At 42.4% G+C, this 12,862-nt stretch overlaps 1 protein-coding gene across 4 annotated transcripts in view; it reads right to left on the bottom strand.

Moving 5' to 3' along the window:
- ZNF280D (zinc finger protein 280D) overlaps positions 1-12,862 on the bottom strand; it is a 570,468-nt gene that overhangs the window by 255,014 nt on the left and 302,592 nt on the right. The window lies entirely within an intron of this gene.

Genomic DNA, 12,862 nt, shown 5'->3' with positions numbered 1-12,862 from the left:
TCTCTCCAAAAAGGTTATCCCCCAAGCAAGGCAGATCTTCTAAATGTTCTTGGACCTCTGGGCGTAAATCAGAGGCCTTGAGCCATGCCCACCTTCTTGCAGCAATACCAGATGCTGATAGTCGTGCAGCAGTCTCGAAACAGTCATAGGTGGCTCGGACCTCATGTTTACCTGATTCAAGGCCTTTATGAATGATATCCTGGACAATGATATCATTGTCAATATCAATATCAATAACAATATCAATGTCAATAACAATATTGTCAATATCAATGATATCCTGGACAATGAATGATAACTGGACAATTATCTTTGAGCTCAAAAATTCACTTTATTTCATATATATATTAGGCATTGCTTATATTTATATTTATTGCTACGTTAAATAGTTATACTTCTTATATAAAATATTATATTTCTTTATTTATTACCAGTTAAAATATTATCACTTTATTTAGCACTATGTTAAATTGTCAACCAGTTATACTGTTCCATATGTTATACGGTTCCATGTAAAGCTCCGCTATCTGTTGAGCAGTTCTTCGTTTTATGTAAACCGGAGTGATTTGTAGTCCCTACTAGAACTTCGGTATATAAAAATTAAACATAAATAAATAAATAAATATCCTGTAAGGATTCCTGATATTGTTCAGGAAGAGAGAGAGAGAGAGAGAGTTCTTGAACCTGCTTCCAAAGGTTCCTTTGGTACCGGTTCATATATAGTTGATAAGATGATATCTTTGAGACCAGCATTGAACCTTGATAAATTTTTCTTCCCAGGTTGTCCAGAAACTTACTCTCTTTCCCAGGTGGTACAGAGGAGTGGGACTTTTGTCTTTTCGCCTTCTTCTGGGCAGATTCGACGACCACTGATTGGTGAGGCAACTGTGTTTTCTGGAACCCTGGGATAGGTTGTACTAGGTACGTTGCCTCTGCTCTTTTGTTTACTGCTGACACCGATCCTGGATGCTCCCAAATCCTATATTGCAGCTCCTGGAAAACTTCATGGACAGGGACTGCCAGCATTTCCTTGGGAGGGTCCACAAACTGGAGGACCTCCAAGGTCTTTTGACGTGCATCCACCTCTGTTTGAATGGGAAAGGGGATGGTTTCAGCCATCTCTTTAACAAAATTTGTGAAGGAGAGGTCCTCAGGAGGCGACTTCCTGTGGTCATCAGGTGGAGAAGGCTCTGAAAATATTTCTTCATCCGAAGAATAATCAGAACTGGTGTACACAGGCATCTCATGTGGCGTGTGGTGAGTGACTGGCTCCTTAGGTTGTGGTGGTAAGACAGGAGAACGAGGCCTTGGGGGTCTTGGCACTCCAGATGGGCCTGGAATTGGTTCCTCTGGAAATTTATTAGTGAGGATGTCCAGGAGTGTGTCCAGTTTAGTAAAAACTGGATGTAGCATGGAGACATCTTCTTTGGGCACCGGTGCTGGCATCAGTGGTATCGGTGTGGGCACCGGTGTAGGTACTGGTGGCACCGGTGAAGGTATCGGTGGAGGTACCTGTGGCACCGGTGAGGGTACCGGAGTAGGCATCGGGACCGGTTCCCGTGGCCTCGTCGGTGTCTGCGGCATCGATGGTGCTGGATCCCTCAGTGATGGAATCGGCATCGATGGAGGTGTCGATGGCTGAGGCGGAATCGCATCGCGCAGAGCCTGTTGCACCGCTTGACGAATAAAAGAGTCAAGTTCCAATCTCACAGCTGGTGATAACAGAGCAGCTATGGAGGGAGGCGGTGTTGGCGATGCCGGTACCTCCTCAGAGCCCTGAGGAGGTACGGAGCCCGGCACCGGTATCGGTGGGTATCGCCCTGGATCACTAGGCCTCGGAGCCTCAGTCCCCGTCCGGGGTTTCTTTGAGGCGAGGCCGTGCCTGACGATGGATCCTCGGTCATCGTTACCTGGTGTCTTCGATGCCGGTGGCGGTGTTTTTCTTTTTGCTTTTCGCTCCCCGAGGTCAATGCTTTTGATGAAACCGAAGGGGATGGCGTTGAGGCATCTCCCGCCTCCGGACGTTTCTGCTTCAGCATTAGTTGACGGACTGAAGCGGATGGAGAAAATTGCACTGAGGTCGAAGGCCTTGGAAGCAATTGAATATTGAATAACTGCTCCATCTTTTCGGCCCGAAGACGACGACCTTTAGTAGTCATTTCCGCACATGATTTACATGTTTGGATATTGTGATCTTTGCCTAAGCAAAGAACACATTCAAAGTGAGGGTCGGTGATCGACATTGTCCTCACACAATTTGGGCATTTTTTAAAGCCAGAGGCCATGGCGCCGGACAGCCGTCGACGGCGAAACCCAAAAAATATCGATCCCAGCCGGAAACCGACAACGGAAAAAGTTACCGCTGGTGATACTGTGGGAAACCCCTGCGGTGGAAGTAATTTTTTCCGAAAATTTGAAATAGGTGAAAATCACCTCAGGACTCCAATTAAACCCGCGATGCTAACGGCTTCGCGGAAAAAAGAAGACTGAAGGGAGACCCCTGTGGCAGGGAATATCATGGCATGCTGGGCATGCTCAGTAGGCACTCCGGTGCCATTCAAAAGTTTCATGGAAACTTTTAAAGAAGTTTTTCCGTACATAGGGCTCCATTACCGATGTCACCCTATATGTGAGGACTAGCATCCTGCTTGTCCTGGGATAACATGGTATTTCATAGTATTTCATAGTAATTCGCCCAGCACTCAACCTCCAAACAGACTCGGACTCCATTCGCCCAGCACTCAGCCTCCAAACAGACTCGGACTCCATTCGCCCAGCACTCAGCCTCCAAACAGACTCGGACTCCATTCGCCCAGCACTCAGCCTCCAAACAGCTTGACCTCCCCCGCTTGCTTGACTCCTCTTGCTTGTCTCCTCCGCTTGCTTGACTCCTCCTCCTGATTTCGCTTTCTATAGCATCTGATCATAACTAGACCAACATTTATCACCATGAACACCTTCCACATTCCAATTCTCAAATACTCAAACTTCTCCTCCAAAATGATGAGAACTAACCTTAACACCTCTTACTACAATTCGCTCATTCCAATTATGACTTCTCCCATCACTGAAATCATAGGATTAATGACGTTCTCAATCCTACTTCTGAATACACAATCCCTACTAAAAAAGGCCACACTACTAGGTGATATACTTTCTGATGAGTCACCCGACATATGTGCAATCACAGAGACTTGGCTAAAAAACACAGATGTCTCCATAATAAATCAACTACCTACAGATTTATACAATATTTTCACTATTCCGAGACCTAAAAAGAAAGGAGGCGGACTTCTACTGGCAGCTAAAAAGAAATTCAATTTAACACTCCAATCCACATCACAGCTTCACAAGATTGAGATTGGTCTCTTTAAATCAAAAGACCTACAAATTTGTCTAATCTATGCCCCCCCCCCCCCCCGGCATATTAGAAAAAAACCCTTCGCCTCTGACTGAATACATTACCAAACATATTGACATCAACATACCTGCTATCATCCTAGGAGACCTAAACCTCCACTTTGACCGCTCCCCACTTACCCCAGCATGTGAAGCCACACTTTCTACTCTAAATGCCCTTGGATTTAAACAAATGGTCTCGGACCCCACACACAAGGCAGGACACACCCTAGATATTATTTTTACGAATTCGCTCTTACGCACTGACCACCCCCAATGCACCCCCATACCTTGGTCAGACCACTACCGAGTTGACACACGCTGCACATTCAACTCCAACCCCCACTTTCCACTACTTAAGAAAAGAACCATCAATTTCAGAAAAAAATGCAAGACTGAAGACATCATTGACACTCTGACAGAGGATATCAATAAATTAGACCTCTCTGATGCCAACTCCGCCTGTTCCTCCTGGCATCTAATTACCAGCAACATTGCAAATCGACTCTTCCCTCTACTAACGAAAGAGATCTGCCCTGAGAAGAAAGATAAAAAAAACCCTGGTACACCGCAGACCTCAGAATAATGAAACTTGATCTCCACAAACTAGAAAAGAAATGGCGTAGAAACCAAGACCCAACGCTACTACAAAAATACAAAGCTACTCTCTACCAGTATCGTAAAACCACAGATGAAGCAAAGAAAAAGTATTACACAGCAAGAATACATCAATACCAGTTCAATCCGCGTGCCCTCTTCCAATATGTGAAGTATAATTACCCCCCTATAAACAGCAACCCAAACAACGAGGACGAAAACAAATGTGAAAAGATAGCTACCTACTTCCACGACAAGGTTGCGAATATCATGGCTCGCTTCACTACTCCCTATCCATCAGTATCCCTATTGTCCAATAACACTATGATCACCTCAGCCACTCTCTCAAATTTCGAAACAACAACAGCATCAGAAATTGAAGGGATTCTCAAAAAAATTAAACCAGCCATGCACCCGATTGACATCATGCCAACAAAAACGCTACTCTCCATACCTACAAGGATTGCCTCTCCCATTACTAACATCATCAACAAATCCATATCATCTGGTGTATTTCCAACGCAACTCAAGCACGCTATTATTAAGCCTACACTCAAAAAACCTGACCTGGATCCCTCTGAACCGGCCAACTATCGTCCAGTCTCGAACCTCCCATTCTTATCTAAAATCATGGAGAAAGTCATCAACAAGCAACTCACAAATTTCCTAGACGAAAATCTATTTCTCTTCCCATCTCAATATGGCTTCCGTAAGAACCACAGTACAGAAACCCTTCTAGTAACACTCTCTGATTCTATACTAAAAACCCTCGACTCCGGTCATTCCTACTTATTGGCTCTTCTTGATATTTCTTCGGCATTCGACACTGTCAACCACAATACCCTCCTGTCCCGCCTCTCACAAATTGGCATTACAGGCACTGCCCTATGCTGGCTCCAATCTTTTCTGATGGACAGGACATACAGTGTTAAAACAGGCGGCCATGTTTCGAAACCCAGAAAACTAGCTCAAGGTGTTCCACAAGGATCCTCGCTTTCGTCTACACTTTTCAACATATACCTATCTCCTCTCTGTCAACTACTGGTGAAACTGGATCTCCCACACTTCATTTACGCAGATGATGTACAGATCCTCATCCCCATCAACAACTCACTACCTAATGCTCTAAAAACCTGGGATACAGCTCTGCTGGAAATAAAAAATCTACTTACGGAAAACTTCCTAGCAATAAACACAACCAAGACAGAGCTCATCATCATCACATCACAAAATAACTTCGCCACTAACCCTACTCTACATACAAATTCAGACTCCCTCAATTTACAGCAAGTCCGCAGCCTTGGCGTTATCATCGACAACCAATTCTCATTAAAGAAATTTATCACGGCAACAATCAAAAACAGTTTCTTCAAGCTACATACTCTAAAAAGAATCAAACCGCTCCTACATCCATATGACTTCCGAACAGTATTACAAGCAACAATATTGTCAAAACTGGATTACTGCAATGCCATACTACTAGGTCTCCCTAAAAACACCATACAACCGTTACAGATGCTTCAAAACGCTGCTGCTCGCTTACTCACTAATACCCACCGCCATGAACACATTACTCCAGTGCTCATGTACCTTCACTGGCTTCCTATTGCATCGAGGATTCTATTCAAAGTTCTCACCCTCATTCATAAGTCGATTTATAAAAAAGATATGCAATGGTTCTCCGATAAAATCATCTTCCGCACTTCAAAGAGACCAATAAGAAAAATACACCAAGCCAAACTGGCGTCTTCTTCACTTAAACACATCAAACACGTTGCTACAAGAGAACGCTCAATCACTATTGCGGGAACCAACTTCTGGAACAAAATGCCCACAGACCTGCGTCCAGAACCCTGCCATAAGAAATTCAAGCAGAACCTCAAAACTTGGCTGTTTGAACAAGCCTACTCCCAATGATCTTTTCTATTTTCTGAAATGCCAATTACTTGTTCTTGTATCGCTGATCGATTGATGATGATTATCGTGTCTCTCTGATCGATTGATTATGATTATCGTTAATTTAATGTTATTAGTGTCTGAATTGTGTTCTTATTTTGTTCTTAATTTTTTTTGATGTATTATGTACACCTGATTTCATTCTCATATTGACTGTAAAGCTTGTTGCTGATTTACTGTTTATTGTGAACCAAGGTGATGTTATCAACGTGCCGCGGTATATAAAAAAAAAATACGAAATAAATAAATAAATAGTACAATAAAGTTGAAGCTCTGGAGAATGCCCACACATATAAGGACTTATGGCTTATTAATTTTCCTCAGGTACAGTTCATTTTGCCATGTACTCTATGCTGAAGAAATGTATTTTGGACATTCTTAAAATTCCATCTGACTCCATGCCTCAAATTTTTGGGGTTTATTATATTCCTACTTTAAAACGTCAAAACTATACAATTGGCATGGATACTCTGAATGTTTCAGCATTATCAGAAATTTCCCAGGAGCATGCAGACACTAGCGTAACCTTGTAGGTGTTGTTTGCTATTGATCTGGACAAAGACCTGGTCCTGTGTGTTTTCTAAAACAGAAATTCTTTAATTTATCAGAAAATATGTTTTCCCTGATATTGCAGAGATATACAGTTTAAGAGAAGAAAGCCATAGCAGCAATTTTCTTCATAAATTTCCAGCTAAACATATAGCAAAATTTCAGGGCAAAGAGTTTATCTTTATGGAACCAGAATATTTATTTATTTATTTATGGTTTTTTATATACCGATCTTCTTGCATTGGATACAAATCAAACCGGTTTACAGTGAAACAAAAAACTTGCCTAAGAGCATTACATAGAACGAAGAACATAAAACAAATTAAAATTGCCTGAGAAACATTACATAGAATGAAGAACATATAAAAGCTTTAGGTAACATGGTATTAATAGAAAAACCTCTAAACCGGATGTCTTGGAATAAAGCCATCAACGTTAAAAAGTCAAACAGTTGATTGCCTCGGAAGAATTTAGGCAAGAGTGTAGGGAAGAGGAAGTCGGAGGGCGGACGCAAGGATGGGGGGTAAGAGAAACAGTGTGTCCATGGTGGTGGAATATGGGGAGGGTTTAAGGGTGAATTAATAAAATATAGAACAAATCATGGATTGCCAAGTGAGGTAAAACTTTGAGCCAACAAGGAAACGCTAGGCTGAATAGCCATGTTTTCAGTTTTTTCTTGAAGGAATGCTGGCAGGGTTCTAGTCTGAGGTCTGGTGGGAGTGTGTTCCAGTGGGAAGGACCTGCAGTGGATAGTACCCTATTCCTTAGCGAGGTTTTGGCTTGAGGGACAAAAAGGGTGCCTTGGTAAGCTTTTCTAATCGGTCTTGTGGATTTGTTGGTGCGTAGCTGATGTGTAAGATCCATTGGGGCTAAGTTGTATAGGGATTTGTGCATGGTCAGTACTTTGTAGATAATTCTGTATTTGATCGGAAGCCAGTAGAGGTTGTAGAGGATGGGTGTGATGTGGTCTCTCTTATTAGAATTAGACAGGATCCTGGCCGCAGAGTTCTGTAACATCTGTAGAGGCTTAATGGTGGTAGCTGGTAGACCGAGTAGCAGAGAGTTACAGTAGTCGACTTTGGTAAGGATGATTGATTGTAGAACCAGGCGGAAATCTTGTGAGTGCAGAAGAGGTTTTAGCTTTTTCAGAACTTGTAATTTGAAAAAGCACTCTTTTGTCGTGTTTACGAATATTTTGAGGTTCAGCTGATTGTCAAGGAGCACGCCTAGATCTCTTTCGAACGACGAGTTTTTGATGTTGTCCAGGATAGTTGAATGGAGGTTGGAGGGAGAGTTGAAATCTTTTTGTGGTTGATCAGTTATAAGTGAGGCTGCCTCTCTAGACATGGGGTTGTCTTCCTGGGAGATGATGAGGTATTCCGTTTTGTCTTTGTTGATGACTAAATTGAGTTTAGTGAGGAGAGAGCTGATTTCATGAAAGCAATTCTCCCAGAAGATTAAAGAATTTTGTAGGGACTTCTTAATCGGGATGAGAATTTTGACGTCATCTGCGTATACGAGATGTTTGATTTTCAGCTTAGAAAGGAGGAGGCAGAGAGGTAGAAAATAAATGTTGAAAAGGGTTGGGGAGAGGGAAGAACCTTGTGGGACTCCCAGGTTTGAGCAGATTGGCTGTGATTCTTTGTTATTGATTTTGACCTTGAATGATCTGTTGCTGAGGAATGAACGGAACCATTCTAGGGCAGAGCCTGAAATACCAATGTCAGCTAGTTGTTCGAGAAGGATTGAGTGGTTGACCGTATCAAAGGCCGCAGAGAGGTCGAGGAGAATGAGTAGGTGCGGTTGTCTTTTTTCTGAGCTCAAAAGTATGGAGTCCATGAGAGATATCAGAAGGGATTCTGTGTTTCGGGATTTACGAAATCCATATTGTGATGGAGTCAGAATCTTGTGTTCTTCCAAGTAGTCTGTGAGTTGTTTATTTACTATTTTTTCAATGATCTTAGCAATGAAGGGTAAGTTGGCTATGGGACGGAAGTTGGATGGTTCAGCTGTTGACAAATTGGGTTTTTTTAGAAGAGGTTTCAGGATGGCTTGTTTGAGAATCGGGAACTTGACCTTGTGTTAGTGAACAGTTGATGATTTCTGCGATGGGGTTCGCTATGGTATTTGGTATTGAAATGAGAAGGTTTGTTGGGATGGTGTCTAGCGGATGGGAAGAGGGTTTGAGTTTCTTTAGGATATTCATAACTTCGAGAGATGAGGTAGTCTCGAAGGATTCTAGCCTAGAGTTCTGATGTGATCTTGTGGTCTGCGAGATGGGGTTAGGTGGATTGGGGGTGGAGAACTGTTTGGTGAGATTGATAATTTTTTTCTCAAAGAAGGAGGCAAGTTCGTTGGCTTTGGAGAGAGCTTGATCATCTGGGATGGATGGAGGGGCGGGTTTGGTGAGGGCGGAGACGTATGAAAAGAGAGCTTTAGAGTCAAAGATGAAATGGTGAATTTTTTTTGTGAAGAAGTCTTTCTTTGTTTTAAAGATGGTATTCCTGTATTTGTTGAGTGTGGATTTGTAGATTGCTTGAGTCATGGTAGAGGGATTTCTGCGACAGATATGTTCTTTGTTTCTGAGATCTGATTTGATGGCCTTCAGTTCGGGTGTGAACCAAGGTTTTCTGTTGTCCTGGGCCTTGTGGAGCTCCTTGGTGGTTAGTGGGCAGGTTTGGTCAGCGACTTTGTTGGTGATAGCATGCCAAGACGTGACGGCTGAGTTCACATCGGAGAGGTCGAGCTGTGGCAGTTCCTTATCAAGGTGATTGATTATGACTTCAGAGGAGCATGGTTTCCTGAAGTGAATTGTGGTTTTGGGGAAGGGAGGGGGAAGTGTGTCTGCTGTCTTAAGGACCGTTGTGATGATTAGGTAGTCCGACCAGGGTACGGGCGTACAGGTTGGAGGGGATGAGAGAGAGATGCCTTCGTTCACGAAAATCAGATCCAACGTATGGCCTGCTTTGTGAGTTGGGTTGTCAATGATCTGTTTGAAGCCCATGTGCTTAAGTGAGGATAGGATAGATTCGCAGTTAGTGGAGCGTTTGTTTGAGTCTACATGTAAATTAAAGTCTCCCATTATTAGTGCAGGGGAGTCATAGTTGATGTGTTTGGCAATATATTCTATGAAGGGAGATGGGTCGGCCTCTAAGTTTCCTGGCGGGGCATAGATGAGGCATATTTGGAGCTGAAATATGCACATTCTAGTTTTGAGATTGAGTGGGATTGTTGAAGAGTTATCTTTAGGTGTTTCTTCGCTGCTAGAAATAGTCCGCCTCCTCTTTTCTTAGTTCTGGGGATCAAAAAAATATCATAGGTTTGAGTGGGGAGTTGATTTATAAGTACTGAGTCCGTGGGTTTTAACCAGGTTTCTGTGATGGCACAGATATCTGGATTGGCCTCAGAGATAATCATTTAGAATGTGGGATTTTTTAGAGAGGGATTGAGCATTGAAGAGAGACAAAGAGAATAGAGAGAGGTCTAGTAGTTGTGTGACTCGTGAGAGAATAATCGGGATTAGTCTTTTCTGTTGGATGAGATGAATCGGGGGAGGTTTCTCTTTGTACCTGATGTGTTTGCTGATGATAGGGATGGTGAAGGAGTGCATTTTAAAAGGGAAGTGAACTCTTTAAGGCCTTGAACCAAAGATAGAGTGAACGTCGGAGTCTGAGGGGGGGCAAAGGGGAGGTAGTGATTGCAAGGAAAGAAGCTGCCCTACAGGGCTGCACGGGGAGTTAGAATTTAAAGATCTCCTTATCTGTTGTTGATTGGTTGTCCGTTGTGGTCTCCGCGATTGGCTGGGGCTCAGGGGCCGGTTTTGGGTCGGAAGAGAGGCTCAGCGATGAGGAACGGAGAAGCGCTGAGGTCTGGTGATCTGCGGCAGCCCCGCTGTGGGAAGGCGTGCAGGTAAGCTTTTCTTAAGAACAAACCCTACTAGCAGTCCTGTAGTCTAATAACGCAACCTCTTCTATTCCTATGTGAGAATATAACAACTGGAATTCATATTTATAGTAATCATTTGCTGTAGGTGTTGCTGATACCGTCTTATGCTTTTCTCTCTATTTAAATGTATTAATCGCCCATATCCATGCTCTTTGTTATTGTCTTGATTATTAGCTTATTGGGATTCCCTTATATGGATTTGGTATTTACAATCACAGTTGACTTTCCTATATGCTTTTCTTTTTTCTATACATTGAACATTATTATTTCCTTTCAAATTATTATGGGATAGATTTTAATAGCCCTGCGCGCCGGCGCACGCAAAGCCCCAAGACACGCATAAGTCCCGGGGCTTCGTAAAAGGGGCGGGAGGGGCGTGTCAGCAGACCAGGGCATGTCCGGGGGTGTGGTGGCGGTTCAGGGGCGTGTCCGGGAGGGCGGTCCCAAGTCCCCCGGCACTGCGGCCTGTGCCGGGGGATGCCAAGCCGGCGTGCATAAGTTACTCCTGCCTCAAGCAGGCGTAACTTGCATAACAAAGGTAGGGGGGGATTTAGGTAGGGCTGGGGGATGGGTTAGATAGAGGAAGGGAGGGGAAGGTGGGGGGACGTGGGCGATTTCGGAGTGGCCTCGGAGGGAATCCGTTCCCTCCGAGGCCAGGCTGCGCGCGCAGGCTGACGATTTTTCGCAGCCTTGCGTGCGCCGACCCTGGATTTTATAAGATACGCGCGGCTACGCGCGTATCTTATAAAATCCGGAGTACTTTTGTTTGCGCCGGTTGCGCGTACTTTTTTAAGATCTACCTCATTATAGATATATCTGAATGTTACACAAGAAAATCCCCCACATAAGACATGACTGCTTGCAGTCCACAGAACTGAACTGTTGTCAGCTCCAATCCCAGAGAAGGAAACCTGAAACTCAAAACTGAACATTTTCTTCTTAACTACTAGTACTTTAATGTTCATAATCTAAGTTTCATTAATGCTCTAACCTAAATTCTGGGATGAACTTCAAACAGTTGTAGCTAGGTAAAGAATGAGACAAACTGGCAGAAAACAGTTGATCATCAGCCTGCAGACAGAGAATAGCTAATCAATATGGTCCTACTTAAATGATTTTGCTGAAATTGTGTATCTGCAAAATTAGGCCTCTATCGCAATAGGATTTTAGTAATCATATAAACATGCTGATTTTATCACCCATTAAATACAGAAAGCTTAACAAAACGGGACTACCACATTTGAGCTAATTTAACAGTTTTAAACTAAATTGTATTCACTGCACCACAAAACAGAAGTATTAAAAATCCTGTGCTTTCAGAACAGCTCATAATGCAGACATTTTTCACAGCCCATCACAAAGTTCATAAAGCTGGGGAGTATTCAGTCATGTGACCTCCTCCTGGGCAATATATTTCCTCTTTCACTGGCTACCTAGTGGGGAAGAAAGGCTCTAAAAATCTTGAGAGAAAAAAAGGTTTTTCTAAATGAATAAACCTTGATAAAATTGTGAAAATCTTTATTGCTTCTTAAGTACATTGAACCAAAAGTAAGGTCTAAAAAACAAAAAGAAAAAGAAAACCCCATAGTCTTTCTTGAATAGATACTCAAATGCAGACCATATATCTATTTTGTAGTAAGCAAGGGCTTATTTGTGGTCCCTCCGGTTCTCTCTTACCCTTTCATCATAGTGTGTCATTTTCCATTCTAGAATCCCATCTTTCCTCCAGTAAGCAAGCAGCTGCTTTGAAGAACTATACCTATCATCAAGAGCTCTCAGCCACTTCCAAAATACCTGCTTATGTTTAGTTTTCAAAACCAAACTATCACTTCCAGGATAAACTCAAATTCCAGTGACCCAAGATATTTAACCAACAAATCTGCCCTTTCCTGTGTACTGCTATTAAGTGAGCAATCTGGTGAATCCTAAACCACCATTTTCAAGTTTAATTTACATTACAAAGACTCCGCTGCTTGCATAATGTTTTCAAGTACTATTCATTTTATTTCATAAACTACATTTCCCAATGACTTATGAAGTACAAATTTAAAAAATATTTATTTAATGATTTACTTATTTATTAATATTTAATGTTACTAGCAAAAAATATATATAAACCCTTTCTGCAGTCAGGTACCAAGAATTTTCTTTGGGCAGTTACATCTGTGTTATGAAAACATTCCAAACTATCTGAAGTCTTTGTTAATATCCATGCTCACGTTTCCTTCTTTGGACTTTTGTAAAATTTCTGAACCACATAAATAGCTCAATAGATATAGTTAGCATCATCAAACAGATATAGTCCTATATACTTTTTTCAGTAATTTATATCATGGCCATAGCCTTTAAATATGAGAAATAAACAGCTCAATTCATATTATAAATTATTACACCAAAGCCTCCTAACTGCAATAAG

This window comes from Rhinatrema bivittatum, chromosome 13 (assembly GCF_901001135.1).
Source record: "Rhinatrema bivittatum chromosome 13, aRhiBiv1.1, whole genome shotgun sequence".
Lineage (NCBI taxonomy): Eukaryota > Metazoa > Chordata > Amphibia > Gymnophiona > Rhinatrematidae > Rhinatrema > Rhinatrema bivittatum.
This window is presented reverse-complemented; position numbering and strand designations above follow the sequence as displayed.